Source organism: Medicago sativa, chromosome 6, assembly GCF_051527215.1.
Source record: "Medicago sativa cultivar Bolivia chromosome 6, Bolivia_mono, whole genome shotgun sequence".
NCBI classification, from domain to species: Eukaryota; Viridiplantae; Streptophyta; class Magnoliopsida; order Fabales; family Fabaceae; genus Medicago; species Medicago sativa.
In genome coordinates, this window is record NC_140754.1 from 71,245,786 (window position 1) to 71,266,479 (window position 20,694).

General features: G+C 37.0%; 1 non-coding gene across 1 annotated transcript; it reads right to left on the reverse strand.

Annotated features, from left to right (window-relative positions):
* Nucleotides 1–1,947: 1,947 nt before the first annotated feature.
* On the reverse strand, nt 1,948–2,054 carry LOC146916626 (small nucleolar RNA R71). Its single transcript, XR_015017039.1, has one exon. It is a non-coding gene; the product is annotated as a small nucleolar RNA R71 (small nucleolar RNA).
* Between the last annotated feature and the right edge of the window lie 18,640 nt (nt 2,055–20,694).

Genomic DNA, 20,694 nt, shown 5'->3' on the forward strand with positions numbered 1-20,694 from the left:
CTACATCTCAGCCATAGATCTCATAACCTTCCATGTATATTAACGATTGCATTCTCATTATCCTCTCCTGCCATCATTTTTACGTCAAAACAGTTTAGACTTAATAATGGAAAGTGATGCTCAAACTCTCTTAACTGATGAGTCATAATTTAGTCTAATTTAATGCATTATTTAGTTTAGTTTTATTTAGATTTGATTTTGTTTTATTGCAAATTTATTTCCGTTTTGAATCTTTTACTTCAAATTGCATTTTATTTTATTTTAGGAACGAATATATGGTGGAAGGTGTATTGGAGCAAAAGAAAGAGGACTACATCAAATACAGTGCGAAAATACGAAGATACGGAGACAAAATTATATCTCCCCAAGTCAGAAGCTTGGCACGGCCCGTGCCAACATGTGGCACGGCCGTGCCACCCTCCAGAAGCATCTTTTGCTGCTTTTCTTCGGGCCCAAGTTACTCTGTTGAAGTTTTACTGAACAGCTCTTGTAGTTGCTTAGAATTTAAGTCAATTGTAAAGCTATAAATAGAGTAGCACTCCATCATAAACATTCACCTCTCTTTAGAATACTTCAGTACAATTATTTTAATAAAGATTCTTTTCTTTTCTTTACTTTCTCGCAATTTATTTTATTGTTTTCTCTCTTCTTCCCTCATGACTACAATGAACATGAGTGAGTAGACTTCTTTGTCTTGGGATTGTTGGATAAGTCTAATGACGTAATCCGAATCAATCCAAGCCTTAAACCCTAATTATATGTTACGTTAATTCCTAATCTAAATTCACCGCTTTAACATGAATTAACTATTATCAAATTGTGGAAGCGAACGCGGAGGGTTTGATAATCGTTAATTCATCATCTCAAATATCAATTCATAAAGCGAACGTGGAGCTTTGATATTTGAACAAGTGAATTTAGACAAGGTTTGCGAAACATGAGAATAGTCTAGCAAACCTTCAGACATATAAAGTTTCGATCTTCAAGGGTCCCAAAGGCAATCACCCATGAGAATAGGTGTGGTTGTTGGAGGGATACACTCACTGACTTCGAGAGAAGCTTTGATACGCTAAAGAGAAACTTGTCTTTAGAAATTAAGAATAACGTAGAATTATAAAGTTTAAGGCTTGATTGTGAAGGATTCGTTGTTATGACGAACCAATGATCCCAATGCTCATTTATTATTATTGTTATTTACCTTCAGCAACTAAACCTCCCTTTTTATAACTTTTCTTCTCCTCTAATCATTCTTTTAAAGTTAGTTAAATTTAACAACTCCCTAGCGGAACGATACTCTTTTACTACTATTACTTCGATAGACCGTGCACTTGCGGTTTGGCTCTATCAAGTTTTTGGCGCCGTTGCCGGGGAGTTAACTAATTTAATTAACTTTTTCTTTTTGATTAGAATTCTCTTTCTTTTTCTATTCTTTTATTTTTCTTTTATTTTTCTTTTCTTTATGTTATTGTTAACTTCTTGGGTTCTCAACCTTTTATGCGAAGAACTAGAAATCGAGTGGTATTCATACCCGAGATCGAAAGGTTCTTACATAGAAGGAGGAGAGAGGCACAAAATAATACCGCCATGGCTAATCGCACTCTCAAAGAGTATGCAACGCTGTCTACGGCTGAGCCACAAGCTATTATTGTGTACCCAACGGTTGAGGATGACAATTTTGAAATCAAGCCTGCCCTACTTAACCTGGTGCAGCAAAACCCATTTTCGGGATCCTCCACCGAGGATCCCAATCTTCACATCTCTGTTTTCCTACGAATTAGTGGAACCATGAAGGAGAACCAAGAGGCCGTAAGACTTCATCTCTATCCCTTTTCCTTAAGGGATAGAGCTAGCGCTTGGTTCCATTCCGTCGAAGTCGGTTCCATTACTTCATGGGATCAAATGAGGCAAGCATTCCTTGCCCGATTCTTTCCCCCATCCAAAACTGCTAAACTTAGGGACCAAATTACTCGGTTCAATCAAAAAGATGGGGAGTCTCTCTATGATGCGTGGGAGCGTTTCAAAGAAATGCTTAGACTTTGTCCCCACCATGGTCTAGAGAGTTGGCTCATAGTCCACACCTTTTATAATGGCTTATCTTATACCACTAAGATGTCTGTTGATGCAGCTGCAGGTGGAGCTTTAATGAACAAGAACTACACGGAGGCATACGCCTTGATTGAAGACATGACTCAGAATCATTACAAATGGACCGACGAGAGAGCCATCACTAGTTCTTCACCCTCTAAAAAGGAGGCAGGTATGTATGAAGTCTCTAACTATGATCACCTTGCTTCTAAAATTGATGCATTAACGGAGAAATTTGAAAAATTCAATGTTAGTGCCATCGATTCTGCTTCCACTCCTTCTTCTTGTGAAATCTGTGGTATAACTGGTCATGTTGATGTTGATTGTCAACTAGGTAGTGCTATTAATGGTGTTGAGCAAATGAATTATGCTCAATACAACCAAGGGATGAGACAAAGCCAAAATTTTTACAAAAATCAAAATCCCTATGGACAAGTAGCACCACCTGGCTATGCAAACAACCAGAGATTCGCTCAGAAATCCAATTTGGAAATTTTGTTGGAAAATTCTATTGCCAACCAAAATAAACAACTTCAAGAACTTAAAAACCAAACTGGATTTCTGAACGATTCTCTTTCCAAACTCAATACCAAGGTTGACTCTATCTCTACTCATTCTAAAATGCTTGAAACACAAATCTCCTAAATAGCCCAACAAGTGTCCACTCTTTCTCAAGCACCGGGAGTCTTTCCTGGTCAAACCGAAGCCAATCCTAAAGCTCATGTTAATGCTATTTCTGTTGGGGGTAGTAAGTTAGGAGATACTATTGCTAAGGTTCAAAACATTGAGAAAGAAAATGTCAAGCTTTTAGGTATGAAAACTGAGATAGAAAGTGAGAAACCGCTTGATAAGACCCAAACTCCATCCCCATTAGATGTTGCTAAGCTTAAATTGGAGGGTAAGTTTGAAAAATTTGTTAACATACTTGGGAAGATTTGCATTAAACTCCCTTTTGCAGAAGCTTTGTCTAGGATGCCTCTATATGCCAAGTTTTTAAAGGAAATTTTTTCAAAGAAAAGGGATATAGAGCGTAACGAGACAATAACTTTAGCTAAAGACACAAGTGCAATCTTCCAAAAGACATCCCCTAAGCTTAGAGATCCAGGTAGCTTTGCCATACCGTGTAAAATTGGTAATGAAACCATAAACAAAGCCTTGTGTGACTTAGGAGCTAGTGTTAGTTTGCTGTCTTTGTCTCTCTTTAAAAGGATGGGGATAGTGTTGGAACAAAATGTGTTTAACAATGAACCTTAAAGTGTTTTGATGATAACAAGGTATTAAAAATTGTAAATTGGACTAGCTAATATTTGTTCAAGTGTACAGGACCATAATTAAAAAGTTACATCATCATTGGTTCTGAATGAGCAAATAAAGAGCAAAGGAAACAACAAAATTTGAAGCTTGGACGCTCCTGAAGGCAACTTGCTACTGAAGAGAAAAAGCGCTCCTGAATTTAAGTCGCTTCTGAAGTAAGAATAGTGCTACTGAAGAATAGTGCTCCTGAAGACAAGAGGTCCAGAAGCTGCATCATCAGAAGCTGCAGAAGCTGCCTCATCAGAAGCCATTTCACCAGAAGCTGAATATCAACTGGATTTGCAAAGATTCAAGAATTGAAGAATCATCACTGCAAAAGCTGTCTATTGGATTCGAACACACAACAAAGGATTAGTGGAATTTTGCAACGGTCTTTTCAAAGGTGTTTGAAGGCATGTGCTTGCAATTTGGACGAAAGCGTTGACATTTGTACGAATTGTACAACCACGTTCTCCACTACTCTGTTTTGTGTCCACGCTACAAGACAAGAAAAAAGCTCCAGAATACGGCTTCGCCTGCATAGATGTTCCTTTGGATAAGGAATGGATTTCAAATTGGTTCTTCATAGGACAATAACCAAATCAGGCAAAAGATCAAAGGTGAAAGATCAAGCTTCAACAATGACTATTTTGTGTGCTGGCAATTTCACAACGTCTCTTTCACACCTCTATATAAAGGAGTGAAGACCTAGAGATTTGGGAATGCTGAACAACAGACTCTAAATATTTTTACAAGTGTCAAACCTCTGCTGAAATTGTTTTGCATTCACTTAGAATTTCTGTGTCTCAAAGTCATATCTTAGAACTTCTTAAGTCCATTGAGTCTGTATCTGATTTGTATTGTGAGCACCTCTGATTGTATATCAAGTGTTCAACCTTAAATAATTTTCTGTGTAATTTTGTTTAGTTAGAAGTCTCTTGCAGTTGTGCTTGAGCTGGAAGTCTCTTGATTGTGTTCTTGAGCAAAGAAAGTCTCTAGCTTGTGTGCTTGAGCAAAGGAAGTCTCTTGCTTGTGTGCTTGAGCAATTGTAATCAGATATTACTCTTAGTGAAATCTCCTTGGAAGTGCAAGGGAGACTGGACTACTTCCGGATTGTGGAAGGAACCAGTATAATTGCTTTGTGTCGTTCTTCTTCTCTCTCTCTGTTTTATTCCGCTGCATTTAGATTCTGATTATCACTTCAGGATCTGTCTCACTTAGCTTCTGACCAGTGTGTTCAGTTTTTAGGAGAATCGAAGAATTTTTCAAAACACAATTCAACCCCCCCCCCCCCCCTCTTGTGTTTTTCTCACCTTCAATTGGTATCTAGAGCCTTGGTCTGTTGTGTAACACTTAACCGTGCAACAATCAAAGATCTGAGAAAAACATGTCTACTCCTCCTCCTATTGGTTCTGATGATACTAGCTATAAACATGTCTCACATGATTATAGTGATAGTAAGAAATCCAGTGTTGGAAAGATTCCAAAATTCAATGGAGATGCTGAAGAATTTTCTTGGTGGAAGACCAACTTTTACAGTTATATCATGAGCCTAGATGAAGAATTATGGGATATTCTGGAAGATGGTGTTGGTGATTTAGTTCTTGATGAAGAAGGAGCTGTTGTGGATAGAAAGAAACATACTCCAGAACTGAGGAAACTCTACAAGAAGCATCATATTATCAGAGGAGCCCTTGTCACTGCCATACCCAAAGCAGAGTACATGAAGATGAGTGACAAATCCACTGCTAAAGCTATGTTTGCTTCTCTCTGTTCAAACTACGAAGGGAGCAAGAAGGTCAAAGAAGTAAAGGCTCTCCTGCTTGTACATCAGTATGAGTTATTCAAGATGAAGGATGATGAAACTATTGAGGAGATGTACTCAAGGTTTCAAACCTTAGTCTCTGGGCTACAGATTCTAAAAAAGAGCTATGTTGCTTCTGATCATGTAAGCAAGATACTCAGAAGCTTACCTGCCAGATGGAGACCAAAGGTGACTGCCATTGAGGAAGCTAAAGATTTAAACACTTTAAGTGTCGAAGATCTTGTTAGTTCTCTCAAAGTTCATGAGTTAAGTCTTAATGAACACGAGTCTACTAAGAAGAGTAAATCAATAGCTCTTCCATCCAAAGGCAAGTCATCAAAAGCTCTCAAAGTGGTTGAATCTGAAGAGGAAGAACAGTCAAGTTCAGATTCTGAACCAGATGCTGCTGAAATGGCCATGCTCTCAAACAGACTTCAGTATCTGGCCAAGAAGAACAGAAAGTTTCTCGCCAGAAGGGGTAACTCCAGAAGCTCAAGGAAAGAAGATCAGAAGGGATGCTTCAACTGTAAGAAACTTGGACACTTCATTGCTGAATGCCCTGATCTTCAAAGAGAAAAGTCAATGGACAAGTCAAAGAGGTCTACATTCAAACCAAGCAAATTCAAGAAGCAGATTAAGCAGAGTTCAATGGCAACCTGGGATGATTTGGGAAGTGAATCTGGATCTGATAAAAAGGAAGATGATGAAGATGAAAAGGTAGCTGTTGGGTTGGTAGCAACAGCAACTTCAGAAGCTGGATCAGATTCAGACTCATAAGATGAAAACGAGGTATAACAGCAAATGAGTTGAAGAACTTCTTACACATTTTGAAGTCTGGATCAGATTCAGACTCAGACTCATAAGATGAAGATGAACTTGTTGAGTCACTTAAAGAACTTCTTACACATTTTGAAGTAAGAACCAATGAGTTGAAGGATTTAAAAGAAAAATATGCTGATTTGGTACAACAGCAAAAATCAACTCTATTGGATCTGAAAGCTTCTGAACAAGGACTTAGGGGCTTTGACTTCATGTGTAAAACATATGAAGATCAGCTCAGGTTCTTATGTCAGAAGCTACAAGAAAAGTGTAATGAAAAACCTTTAAGTAACCATGAAATTGCTCTTGAAGATTTTATTATATCTGGCATTGACAGAAGCAGAGTGGCTTCTATGATTTATAGCATTGACAAGAACAATGGTAGAGGAATTGGTTTTCCAGAAGTGAAACTTGAGAAAACCAATCTAAAATCTTGTTGTGAATGCATCAAGGAAGGTCTGAAAACCTTCTTTGTACCAGAAGGCGCTGAGTTGGAAACTGTTGTTCAATCAGAACCAGAAGCTTCTAGTTCTAAGGCTAAGATTACTTCAAAGCCAAAGAACTCTAAGTCAAAGGCTATGATTAAATCTGATTCCAAGACTTCAAAGGTTAGGATCCTGAAAAGATCAGAACCTATTCCTCAGAGTATGGTGAAACCAAAATCTGAGGTTCTGAAGTCGAAGTTTCAGAAGAAGACAGTTACTGCTGCTGAAGTACCAAAACCTAAGGTGATGGTTAATCAGAAGCAACCCAACTCACAGCACAAGGTACAAGAAGTGAAGAGTAAAGCCTTTAGTACTAACCTTCCAGGACCCATAGATCAATGGGTACCTAAATCTAAAAATGTCAATGATGCAGGTATGTCTAAGAGCAGTGCCAAAGCAAAGATCATGGTACCTAGACAGCGGTTGCTCAAGACACATGACAAGAGAGAAGTCCATGTTCCTCAGCCTAACAATGAAAGAGGGAGGAAATGTGAAGTTTGGAGGCAACCAGTCAGGCAAGATCATAGGTACAGGAACTATTGGTAACTCCTCAACCTCAATTAATAATGTATGGTTGGTAGATGGTCTTGAACATAACCTTTTGAGCATTAGTCAATTTTGTGATAATGGTTATGATGTGCTTTTTAAGAAACCCAACTGTACAGTAATCAACAAGGAAGACAAATCCATTGTGTTCAAGGGAAAGAGAGTTGACAATGTCTATAAAATCAATTTTTCTGAACTGGCTGATCAGAAGGTGATTTGCCTACTATCAGTGAATGATAAGAAATGGATGTGGCACAGAAGGTTGGGACATGCTAACTGGAGGTTAATCTCTAAGCTTAGTAAGTTACAACTTGTGAAAGGGCTACCAGACATTGACTATCATTCAGATGCACTCTGTGGTGCATGTCAGAGAGGGAAAATTGTGAAATCATCTTTTAAAACCAAAGACATTGTTTCAACCTCAAGACCCTTAGAATTACTCCATATTGATTTATTTGGACCAGTGAGTACTGCATCCTTATATGGAAGTAAATATGGATTAGTCATTGTTGATGATTACAGCAGATAGACTTGGGTGAAATTCCTGAAAAGTAAGGATCATGCATATGAGGTATTCAGTAACTTCTGCACACAAATTCAAACTGAAAAAGAGTCAAAGATTTTGAAAATCTGAAGTGATCATGGTGGAGAATTTGAAAATGAGCCATTTGAAGCTTTTTGTGAAAAACATGGAATTATCCATGAATTCTCTTCTCCTAGAACTCCACAACAAAATGGGGTTGTAGAGAGAAAGAATAGAACTTTACAAGAAATGGCCAGAACCATGATCCATGAAAACAATTTGGCTAAACATTTTTGGGCAGAAGCAGTGAATACAGCATGTTATGTTCAAAACAGGATCTATATTAGACCTATTTTGGAGAAAACAACATATGAACTCTTTAAAGGAAGAAAACCCAATATCTCTTACTTTCATCAATTTGGATGTACATGTTACATTCTGAACAACAAGCTCTACCTAAAGAAATTTGATGCCAAGGCCCAAAGACGAATCTTCTTAGGTTACTCTGAAAGGTCAAAGGCATACAGAGTGTATAATTCAGAGACACTCTGTGTTGAAGAATCTATGCACGTTAAATTTGATGACAAGGAGCTTGAAGATAAAACTTCAAAGCAAGATGAAAGTTTTGCAGAGATACAGGTTCCTGAAGCTACTCCAGAACCTGATCAGATAGCTGAATCTGAAGATAGTCCAGAAGCTGAACCCACATCAGAAGCGCAAGATGAAACTGCTTTTGATGAAGCACCAGATGGCTCACATCAAGCAGATCCTCCCAGAAACACATTCAAACACAAGTCTTCACATCCTGAGGAGTTAATCATTGGAAACAAAGATAGTCCAAGAAGAACAAGATCACATTTCAGACAAGAAGAGTCAATGATTGGACTAATCTCAATGATTGAACCTACAACAGTTGATGAAGCACTTTCAGATGATGGATGGATCCTAACTATGCAAGAAGAGTTGAATCAATTTCAAAGAAATGATGTGTGGGATCTGGTACCCAAACCTCATCACAAGAACATTATTGGAACAAAATGGGTATTCAGAAACAAGTTGAATGAGCAAGGAGAAGTAACAAGAAACAAAGCCAGACTTGTTGCACAAGGGTATAGTCAACAAGAAGGCATTGATTACACTGAAACGTTTGCTCCAGTTGCAAGATTGGAAGCAATCAGGTTACTTCTTTCCTATGCAGTTAATCATGGCATAATATTATATCAAATGGATGTCAAGAGTGCATTTCTCAATGGTGTCATAGAAGAAGAAGTGTGTGTCAAACAACCTCCTGGATTTGAGGATATTAAATATCCTGACCATGTGTTTAAACTGAAGAAATCACTATATGGCTTGAAACAAGCTCCCAGAGCTTGGTATGATAGACTAAGTAATTTCTTAATCAAAAATGATTTTAAAAGAGGACAGGTTGATACAACACTCTTCAGAAGGACCCTTGGGAAAGATATTCTTGTTGTGCAAATATATGTTGATGATATAATATTTGGTTCTACTAATGCATCTCTTTGCAAGGAATTTTCTAAGTTGATGCAGGATGAATTTGAAATGAGCATGATGGGAGAGCTGAAGTTCTTCCTTGGCATTCAAATCAATCAATGCAAAGATGGAGTTTATGTTCATCAATCAAAGTACACAGAGGAGCTTCTAAAGAAGTTCAAGCTTGAAGATTGTAAATTGATGAACACTCCAATGCACCCTACGTGCACCTTAAGCAAAGAAGATGAAGGAGCTAAAGTTGATCAGAAGCTGTACAGAGGTATGATTGGTTCTTTGTTATACCTCACTGCATCTAGGCCAGATATTTTATTCAGTGTATGCTTGTGTGCAAGATTCCAATCAGATCCAAGAGAATCTCATATGACTGCTGTTAAGAGAATCTTCAGGTATTTGAAAGGAACAACTAATCTTGGACTCCTTTATAGGAAATCCTTAGATTATAAGCTAATTGGATTCTGTGATGCTGATTATGCTGGTGATAGGATTGAAAGAAAGTCAACCAGTGGCAATTGTCAATTTCTGGGTGATAATCTTATATCCTGGGCTAGCAAAAGACAAACAACTATTACTATGTCTACAGCAGAAGCAGAATACATTTCAGCTGCAAGTTGTTGTACACAACTACTTTGGATGAAACATCAGTTGGAAAACTATCAGATAACTGCTAACAGTATTCCCATTTATTGTGATAATACTGCTGCTATTTGTTTGTCTAAAAATCCAATTTCGCATTCACGAGCTAAGCACATTGAAATCAAACACCATTTTATCAGAGATTATGTTCAAAAAGGAATTTTAGATATACAATTCATTGATACTGAAAATCAATGGGCTGATATATTTACTAAGCCTTTAACTGTTGAAAGATTTAATTTTATAAAGAAAAATTTGAACATGCACTTTGTGTCTGATTAAATGATTGCTTGCTCCTGAATAGGATTTTAGGTTCTGAAGTTAGTTCAGAAGTAGTAGTCCATCAGAAGCTCTTTATTGAGGTTCTGAGGAAAACTCGCTTCTGATGATGACGTCAGCATCTGAAGTCCAGAAGCTGGATTTTATGCTTCTGAATAGTAGAGTTAGTGGAAACGTTGGGAGTTACTTTTTATGGTAACTTCTGGCCCACTAACTTGGTAGTTACTCTGTGAGCTTCTGACGTGGCCTGTATGTGTTGGTGTATAACTAAAAGGGCAATGATGATTTAATAGCTTTGAAAGTACTTTTCACGCGCCCCCAATTTTATCATTAATGTTATGTTTGTTTGTCTCTTTTGAATTGCAATTGTTTTACTTTTAACACTTTGTCAATTCACACACTACTCACTCACAATAAACACATTTGCTCTCAAACCTGTTAGTGCGAAGTAAGCGCATTCTCTCAACTCTAGAACCCTAAAATCTTCATCTTCTACAAAACTTCTTCAATCATCATCAATGGTATCATCAAGTTCGCAACGAGAAGGTTCAGTATCTACTTCACGGATGGTCCCTGAATATGACTACAGAGGAAGAAGCATGAAATTGGAAGAATGGGATTTACAAGTTCAGATAGAGAATCCAGTGGATTTTGATTCTATGGCTTTTCATAAGTGTTGGATCAGAAGCTACTATGAAGAGCAAGGACTCATGCATTACTTCAAAATGTTGAATGGACCAACATATGAAGCTCTGGTTAGACACTTCTGGGTAAGAGCAAAATTTTACAACAGAGCGGCATCCCTAGCTGAGGAAAGTCAAATGGTGTTGATGTATCCTGAATTAGAAGGGAAGACAAGAGAAGAAATGGGTCTTGCGCCGTTTGTTGAAGATGAAATCAGATCAAGCATCTGCGGTATTCCAGTAAGAATTACACAATGGCAGATAGAATCCGTTCTTAAGGTTGAAGCCTCTGGATACTACTCTGGAATTGATCTTTCAAGTGCTGCTGAACAACGCATTTGGAGAAAACTAGCTAACTTGGTTATATACAATTCTGAGAAGGAGAAGAAATATGCTGAATTAAGCATGGTAACTAAGATGCTTCTGAAGATTCAGAATGAGGATTTGTTTCCATGTGGTGATAATGAGAAACCAAATTTGGCTCAGAAGGTCTTTCTCCAGCACTTCATCAAGAAGGAAAAGGTGAACGTGCCCAAATATATGTTCAAGTACCTGATAGAGTGTCTGAAACAGAGTCAATTGCTGGATAAACCCTGGGTTCCTTATGGAAGACTCTTATTAGAGATATTCTATCAAGGAGGTGTCTTGGACAGTTTAAGCAGAGCTCAAGGCTACACAGATCAGATGCTGGATACAAAGACTGGAGCATTCATAAATGCTCAAACTCTCAAGAATATGAAGCTGATCAGCAAGGTCACCAAACTTAGAACTGATCTAAGTGAATCTCATGTCTTGTCTGATCTTATGAGGGATTTTCCACCCATCTGCAAACATGATCCTATTGAAGTGCAGATGAGGTACATCAATGAGCACTATGAGGCAACCAACGAGGTCATCAGGATGGATGAGGTACCTGAGGAAATGTATGGTGGTACTGTGCCTCTGGCAAAAGGCAGAAGAGCTAAGAGGAAAATGACCAAAGAAGAGTATCTGAAGGTTGAAGAATCTGCTAAGAAGGCAAAACCTGCTTCTGACAAGCTTAAGATTGGTGGTTCTACAATGCCATCAATTGAAGAGATATCTGAAAACATCAACTCTAGTGTAGTCCTAAGTACTGGTATTGCTCCTGTACAACCAGCTATACCAAAGGGGAAGAGGAAGCCAGCCTTGAGGAGGACCAATGATTTTCCTCATATCACCATGATAGCTCAAGCTGCTTCTGATTTGGAGTTAAAGGACTTACAAGGGAAGAAGGCAGAAGCTGAAAAAGTCTTGGCAATTGCTGCTGAGCTACAAGAGTCTGTAGTTTCAGAAGCCAAGCAACTGATGCTGATGACCAGTGAGTCTGCTAAAGAGGATTCTGATCCTGAACCAGAAAAGGTAATTAATATATCATCAGATTCCGCATCCTCATCATCATCAGATTCTGATGATTCTGATGATGATATACCCATAGCTCAACTTTTTCAAAAACCAGTAAAAAGCCAGTCAACATCAACCAAAACCAACAAAAAGCCCTCTCAGTCAACTACTTATGAACCAGTTGGTCATATAATCAATGAGAAGTTGGCTGAAATAGCTGAGCAGAGAGAAAGAGTCATTGATACTATCATTCGACTTAACCCTCAACCTCTCAATATTTCACCCCTCAACATGATTTTACTAGAAAATGTTGAGTCAAACTCAGAAAAAGCCTCTGAGACAACTCCAGAAGCAGCTGCTTCTGATAAAGTTGTTTCAGAAAGCCCCCATCAACAAACACCTGAACCACATAAATCCACATCACCCCCACAATCATCAATAGTGACCATTGACCCCCAACTCAACAATCAAACAACAACTTCACCACAACAACCACCAACTGAAACTGACTATCAACAACCAGAACACTCACCAGAACCAACTCCCATGGATATTGACAATTCTCAAGTCAATGTCCAAGACTTAACCTCTACCTCACACATTGCTTCTGACCAGCCATCAACCTCAACCCCAACTCAACACATCACCATTCCAGTTTCTAACCCTGTTCAAGACCTTGAACTTAGTGATTCTGATCTTGAAATTCTTGAACAACCACCCCCAAACACCCTGGAATCTGGATATATTAATGCTGAGTTACTCACTATTCTTTCTCAAATGCATAATCTGGTGGATCAAAGAGGGACAATTGATCTCACCAATGCATATGAAGACTCCTGGGTATCACTTCAGAATCGAGCTGCTGAGTTTATAGAAGATGTAAAAGACAAGTGCATCAGAAGCAAGGACGCTTCTGTCAGAAAGTTAATGGAGCATCTGAAGAAAAGTCTCAGAGTTAGAAGTCCTACACTGCTCCTGGCAAACAAGCCATTCTTCTCAGAAATGGACTACTTGACCAGAGACGCAAGGATGTTTAAGCTTCTAAGGCAACATATGGCAAAGCAGCAGCAAGAGGCTAGAGAAAGGGAACAGGCTCTTCTCCAGAGGCAACAATTTCTTGAAGAACAGTTGCAGAAGAAAATTGAAGAAATGGAGAAGATGAAGAAACAACAACAAACCAACCCTTAGTTGCACACCTTAGTGTTTTCTTTTGTTTGTTGTTTGTTTTAAGTTCTTAGTATCTGCTTCTGAAACTGTCTTGCTTTAATGTTTATTGCTTCTGAATGCTTAACTGATTCTGATTCTGATTGCCTGAATACTTTTTATACTCTCTTCATGTTTGAGTTTCTTCTCACATTTTTTTGTCTCTTGTGCTTATTTTCTTTTATTTCAATTTTTTTGATAATGACAAAAGGGGGAGTATATGTGACAAGTATTTAAAGTCTCTGAGCCCCATTAATGATATTTGAGATTTTTTGAAAAACTTCTATCATTTTTTTTACCTTATTGGTATAAGCTATGAACGAAAGAAGAAGTATCAAAATTCAAGTAAAATTAATTGAACCATTCTTCTTATCTATAAGTTAATTCTTTCAATGATTCAATTTTTTAAGCTCTGATAATTCTATTATGCGTAAAATGAATTTAATTAACCTGGATAGAACTTAGGGGGAGCTTACAAACCTCACCTTAAAGACTATCAGACTCAGGGGGAGTTTGAGCTTACAAACCTCAGATTCTGAGCTTACAAACCTCAGGACCCCAAAGTCAACTTGTTAATTAGATTAACAACAATTGATCAATTTTTAAATACTTTTGTTTGTCATCATCAAAAAGGGGGAGATTGTTGGAACAAAATGTGTTTAACAATGAACCTTAAAGAGTTTTGATGATAACAAGGTATTAAAAATTGTAAATTGGACTAGCTAATATTTGTTCAAGTGTACATGACCATAATTAAAAAGTTACATCATCATTGGTTCTGAATGAGCAAATAAAGAGCAAAGGAAACAACAAAATTTGAAGCTTGGACGCTCCTGAAGGCAACTTGCTACTGAAGAGAAAAAGCGCTCCTGAAGTTAAGTCGCTTCTGAAGTAAGAATAGTGCTACTGAAGAATAGTGCTCCTGAAGACAAGAGGTCCAGAAGCTGCATCATCAGAAGCTGCATCATCAGAAGCTGCAGAAGCTGCCTCATCAGAAGCCATTTCACCAGAAGCTGAATATCAACTGGATTTGCAAAGATTCAAGAATTGAAGAATCATCACTGCAAAAGCTGTCTATTGGATTCGAAAACACAACAAAGGATTAGTGGAATTTTGCAACGGTCTTTTCAAAGGTGTTTGAAGGCATGTGCTTGCAATTTGGACGAAAGCGTTGACATTTGTACGAATTGTACAACCACGTTCTCCACTACTCTGTTTTGTGTCCACGCTACAAGACAAGAAAACAGCTCCAGAATACGGCTTCGCCTGCATAGATGTTCCTTTGGATAAGGAATGGATTTCAAATTGGTTCTTCATAGGACAACAACCAAATCAGGCAAAAGATCAAAGGTGAAAGATCAAGCTTCAACAACGACTCTTTGGTGTGCTGGAAATTTCACAACGTCTCTTTCACACCTCTATATAAAGGAGTGAAGACCTAGAGATTTGGGAATGCTGAACAACAAACTCTCAATATTTTTACAAGTGCCAAACCTCTGCTGAAATTGTTTTGCATTCACTTAGAATTTCTGTGTCTCAAAGTCATATCTTAGAAATTCTTAAGTCCATTGAGTCTGTATCTGATTTTTATTGTGAGCACCTCAGATTGTATATCAAGTGTTCAACCTTAAACAATTTTCTGTGTAATTTTGTTTAGTTAGAAGTCTCTTGCAGTTGTGCTTGAGCAGGAAGTCTCTTGATTGTGTTCTTGAGCAAAGGAAGTCTCTTGCTTGTGTGCTTGAGCAAAGGAAGTCTCTTGCTTATGTGCTTGAGCAATTGTAATCAGATATTACTCTTAGTGAAATCTCCTTGGAAGTGCAAGGGGGACTGGACTACTTCCGGATTGTGGAAGGAACCAGTATAATTGCTTTGTGTCATTCTTCTTCTCTCTCTCTGTTTTATTCCGCTGCATTTAGATTCTGATTATCACTTCAGAAGCTGTCTCACTTAGCTTCTGACCAGTGTGTTCAGTTTTTAGGAGAATCGAAGAATTTTTCAAAACACAATTCAACCCCCCCTTCTTGTGTTTTTCTCACCTTCAGATTGGAGAGTTGAAACCTACCGAGATAGAATTGAAACTAGCTGATCGTTCTACCATGAAACTAGTTGGATTTGTAGAGGACATACCTGTTAAGATAGAAGGGATTTACATCCCCACTAACTTTGTGGTAGTTGACATTGATGAGGACGATGATGTCCCTATAATCCTAGATAGACCTTTCCTCGCAACTGCGGGAGCTCTTATTGATGTTAAACTTGGTAGGATAGTCTTTCAAGTGAGTGACAAAATGGTAGGCTTTGAGTTGGAAAATGTTATGAAAGGTCCCGCTCTTTACTCTTGTTGCATGATTAAAGATCATGATGTGAAAGAACGTTTCATGGCGTCATCTACACAACATGATCTCTTTGATCCATTTTAAGGACTTTTTCTAACCGTCAAGCTAATGACATTAAAAGAGCGCTTCGTGGGAGGCAACCCACGCATTTACTTTCTTTATTTTGTTTGTTTTCCTTTGTTTTAAGTGTTTTGTAGGTAATCGTCCATGTGTGATTCGAGAAAAACTGAAAACTTTGAAACCCCTAGGACCAGAAGGTTGGCACGACCCGTGCTAAGGTTGGCACGGCCGTGCCAGATGTTACAACACAAAAAGTGGCCAAAGTCCATAAAGTTGGCACGGCCCGTGCCAAGGATGGCACGGCCGTGCCCGACCTCTAGTGTGGTATAACCCCAATTTTTCTCTTCTTCTCCATTCATTCTCAAACACAAACCTCTTTCATCTCTCAAACTTCTCTCTAAACTTCCATAACCACCCATCTTCAAACCTTCATATCTCCCTCAAAACTTCACCAATCCAGTCAATTCTTTCACCAATCAATCACAAACTTCATCTCAAACACAAACCACCAATCAAAAACAACCTTCATCCACCCAAACCCATAATTCACCAAAACCCTATTCATTCAAAACCTAACCCAAAAACCACAAATTCTCAATCAATCTCCCTAACCAAACCCATAAAACTTACTAAAACATAAACTCCAACCCCAAACCAACCATTTCCACCAAAAATCTTCCAAAACCCTAAACCTTCAATCCAATCCACACCCAGGGTCAATGGCTTCAAGAAGAAGTGGTAAGGAACCAGTAAGCTCTTCCGGTCCTCCCTCAATGAAGCAAGCACAAGTCAAGAATCATGGAATCCAGTTCAAAGACAACAAGCAAAGGGATAGGTATAAAATTCTAATCTCTAAACCTTTGCATCCCTCTCGATATCCTGATTCCCATACTTTGGATGTGCTAGAACTTTTAGATGATGTCTCTAGGTTGATAGGAAAGTTAGGTTGGACTGATATGTTTAATCCTATGAGGGGTTATGAGAATTTCACTTATGAATTTTTAAGCTCAATTGTTTTTACTAAAGATAAGTTGAATTTTGATAACCCCAATCATAGAGTTTCTTTCCGGCTAATGAATATTGATTATGATATGTCTCTACAGCACTTTTCTGAAGCCTTAGGCTTAGCAAACGAGGGGTATATCCATGATTCTTGGGATCCTAGCTTAAAGTCGGTTGACTATCAACCCACTGACTTTTGGAAACAAATCACCGGACTTAACAAATTTATCACTAGAGCCAATAAAGCTAGCAACATTCACAACCCCGTCCTTAGGTACCTTCAGAGGGTAATGGCTTGCACTATTTGGGGAAGAATCGAGCTAGGTAATTCTAGAAGCGATGAATTCTTCATGTTATGGGCGATGCTTTATGACCACCCCGTAAACACTTGTTTCTACATGCTTGAGTACCTTGACTTCGTCGGAACTAGAAAAGCCGGTATAGGAGAGATAGTGGTAGGAGGCATCATCACTTACATAGCTAGGAGTTTTGGCGTGGGTGATGATGAGGGCATAAAACCAATAGAGGGAAACAATAGGCTCAACATAGATACCCACATTGCTATGAATTTCATTAAACACCGTCCACCCCTTCATTACCAACTCAAGCTAAATGTGTCTATCTTGTTTTTACTTCTTAACCCATCTCGGACTACCACCGAGGTGGAAGAGAATTGGTTGTATGTTAATGATGTGCAGGTACTTGAAGAGCAAGATCGTGATGCGGGAGAAGGTGCTCACATGCTCACTTAGTTGCGATGGCGGAACTCGATCGTCCATTTACGATGCTAGTTACCAATGGGTATCGAAATACGAATAGAAGCACTTTCCTTTTTGAATTGTCGTTTGGGTTTACGTTTTCTCTGTTGAATTCAATTCAGCGAGACAATACTTTGTCGAGAATATATATATGACTTAATTGCAGTTTTAGCCCCTTAAATTTCCCAAAGTTGCGATTTTCACCCCATAAGGAAAAAAAACTACAAAACCGCCCCTAAGTTTTGCAACTGTGGCAGTTTTGGCCCGCAAGACCAATTTTGACTCGGTCTACGCTGACATGGCACCCTAAGTGAGGTGCCACATGTCATTTTTTTTGCCTTGGGGGCCAAAACTGCTACAGTTGTAAAACTTAGGGGGCGGTTTTGTAGTTTTTTTCCTTAGGGAGCCAAAATCGCAACTTTGATAAAGTTAGGGGGCTAAAACTGTAATTAATCATATATATATATATATATATATATATATATATATATATATATATATATATATATATATATATATATATATATATATAGGGTTATGATAGAAGACACATTTTATGAAGGTGTCTTTTAGCAAAGTTATAACTAAAAAGTGAAAATCACACCTTAAGGTGTGACTTGTTAAAAGACACCACCAAAGGGTGGCTTGTAACAAAACCCATATACATACATACCTATATATATATATATCGAGAGAGAGAGAGAGAGAGAGAGAGAGAGAGAGAGAGAGAGAGAGAGAGAGAGAGAGAGAGAGAGAGAGAGAGAGAATTTGCATGAGAAAGTAAGGAATGAATAGGTTTTTTCTTCTAAGGGTCCATTATGCAAATAAATAAGTATAAATAAATAAGTATTAATGTATTATTTATAAGTTTGTCATAAAAAACAAACAACTTACATTTTTTTTTACAGGTAGTCTAGTGGTTAGAATTCACCTTTTCCAAGGTGGAATAAGTGGGTTGTCTGGGATTCGAACCCCCAACCCCTGCATATAACAATGCATGTCCCTGGCAACTGAGTTATGTTTACGGGGATGAATATACAATTTTCTATAATAAAATTATATGAATTAACATAAAAGTTTATTTATTTGCATAAATTCTTTTGCATAAGTGAAATCATATTTTTATTTTGTGACAATTTTGTGATAATTTTTTCTTTTTATTTATTTGATTTTCATGTCAATGTTTATTTTTATTTGTAAAACTATGATTGTATTTATTTGATTTTTATGTCAATATTTGCATGTCTGTAAATCTATGATTGTCTCGTAAGTTGTATTGTCCTTTAAATAACATAACTCTTTACATAAGTCCATCAATTTTATCTTTTTAGATTTATTGATACAACTAAAATGCTCGTGAAATTGATTGATTTGTCCAAACTAAGGACAAAAAACATTCACCAAGAAGTAATTATTTGCTCGCATATTTTTGACACAATACGCATGGCGAACCTTAATATTGGGGTAAAGATCCTCTCCATTTATACAAATAAATGGAATATTCAAATTGGAGAGATAAACACAAAAAATAGGTGGTGGGTTCCATCATTAAGTGGGTTTCACCATCATTAATTATTTTTCATTTTGTGGGTATTTTTATCTCTTCAAATAGAATAAACGGAGACAATTATAAATGAAGATGATCCTAACCCTTAATATGGACATGTTAGTCTATGTTTTTTGTGATTGTTTTTCGACTGGGAATTATCTAATTGAGGTTAAGTTCTATTCACGGTGTCAAACTAGAGGCAAATTGTATTCGACTGATTGTGATGAGTCTTGACATTTTCAAGTTATCCAGTTTCAACAAAGGCATAATTCAAATCCTTTGTGAAGGGACAAAGTCAGTCAAGGTCGGAGACACGTGGAAGCAAGTTGAATATGTCGAAGACTTTAAGTTTAGGAACGTTAGTTTCAATTATTTATACTCATGTATATATAGAAAGTTTTTCATAAGAAACAAATGTTACAAATCAAAAACAACTTTCTAACGCTCGAATTATCCAAGTCACATAGAGAAAAGAGTAACAAAAATGTATGGTTGATTTCATGAACCATCTTTTATTTATGCAATACAAATCATTTTCTTTTAAGTTGTCTTTCTTTCATTTTTCAAGCCTTGTTTTGTTGTAATCTTTGAAAACTTTTGTTGATTATGTCGAATCAGACAATTATCTTCATCATTTTACATTCAAACTCATGAATACATGAACATTCAAGTATTTTCTGGAAAAACATTTGCACAATATGTCCTAGGATTTCTAGTTGAATTCTGTAACGCCCTACTTTTATTATTTATTATTTTATTGAGATTAGATGTCTTTTTATAATTTAGTCGACTTATTTTGATGAATGATATTTTGTTATGTAATACGCTGGTATTTACTAGTGTATAATATATATGTTATTTGGTGTAGAAATATATTTGTTATTTTGTGTGGAAATATATATGTTATTTGGTGTAGAAATATATTTGTTATTTTGTGTGGAAATATATATGTTATTTGGTGTAGAAATATATTTGTTATTTTGTGTGGAAATATATATGTTATCTGGTGTAGAAATATATTTATTAGTAGCCCCTATTGTATATATTTAATGGAAGAATATATTTAGTGGAAGAATATATTTAGTGGAGAAATATAATTATTAGAATAAGTAGATTTGGGGGCTGAAATAGAAAGAAGAGAGTTATTGGGTCTAATTAGATTTAAGAAGAGAAGTTAGTATTATAAATAGAGGAGATATTAGGTTGAAAGACTGACATATGCAAAAAAACAAGGATTTGGAGAAAACAAGGTTTAGAGAGAAGAGAACAAGAGGAGAGAAGAACCAAGAGAAGGGCTGTCAATCGATAATTTTAAGGTAAGGGTGAGACTAACTTTCAGTAATATTAAGTCCGTAATTCTGATAATTAGATTTAACATGTTGTAGGCTGAGTTTAAGAGGATTTGAGAATTAGGTTTTTGAGAGAGATTTGATGATTAGGAGATGAAATTTACTTATCATGTTAGAAGCTGCCCAGAAAGCATAAATTAAGATGATTATATAATATTATTAGTATTGTGATGTTGTTAAATATGTGCTATGTGAATTATTTATGATGATTAAGCTGATGTGGCTCCTTCTTTAGTGATGATACGTTATATATGAATTGTTTATATGTTGCTAATGTTGCTGTTGAACCTTGATCATGATGACTAAGATTATTAGTGATGAGATATTGTTATATATGCACTATATGTATTGTTATGATGTTTATGTTGACATGATTCATTCTTCAATGATGATATGATATATAAGACTGT